The 247-nt window shown below is 40.9% G+C and overlaps 1 protein-coding gene across 1 annotated transcript in view; it reads left to right on the top strand.

Annotated features, from left to right (window-relative positions):
* The window catches only part of LOC119593391 (hippocampus abundant transcript-like protein 1), a gene marked incomplete at its 5' end in the record, with an annotated part of 103,114 nt that overhangs the window by 73,367 nt on the left and 29,500 nt on the right, over nt 1–247 (top strand).

Below are 247 nucleotides of genomic sequence, written 5' to 3'. Positions count from 1 at the left end.
CTGTTGGGATGAGTGTCAGCTTTATATTCTTTGTTTCAGTTTGTGTTTACATTTACTGACACTCTACACCTGCGGATAAGCATGCTTACTAATTCCATGAATTAGTTTATATATTCATAATTGTTTGTTCGTTTTCTGAGTGTGCGCGCGTTGGCTCCGTAACACTTGTGTAATGCGCCCACCCAACGTAAACATGCTGATTTACAGGGGAACGTACCCTGTCTAGTTTCGATTCTCAGAAGAGGTA

The sequence above is a fragment of the Penaeus monodon genome, chromosome 32, assembly GCF_015228065.2.
Source record: "Penaeus monodon isolate SGIC_2016 chromosome 32, NSTDA_Pmon_1, whole genome shotgun sequence".
NCBI lineage: Eukaryota > Metazoa > Arthropoda > Malacostraca > Decapoda > Penaeidae > Penaeus > Penaeus monodon.
This window is presented reverse-complemented; position numbering and strand designations above follow the sequence as displayed.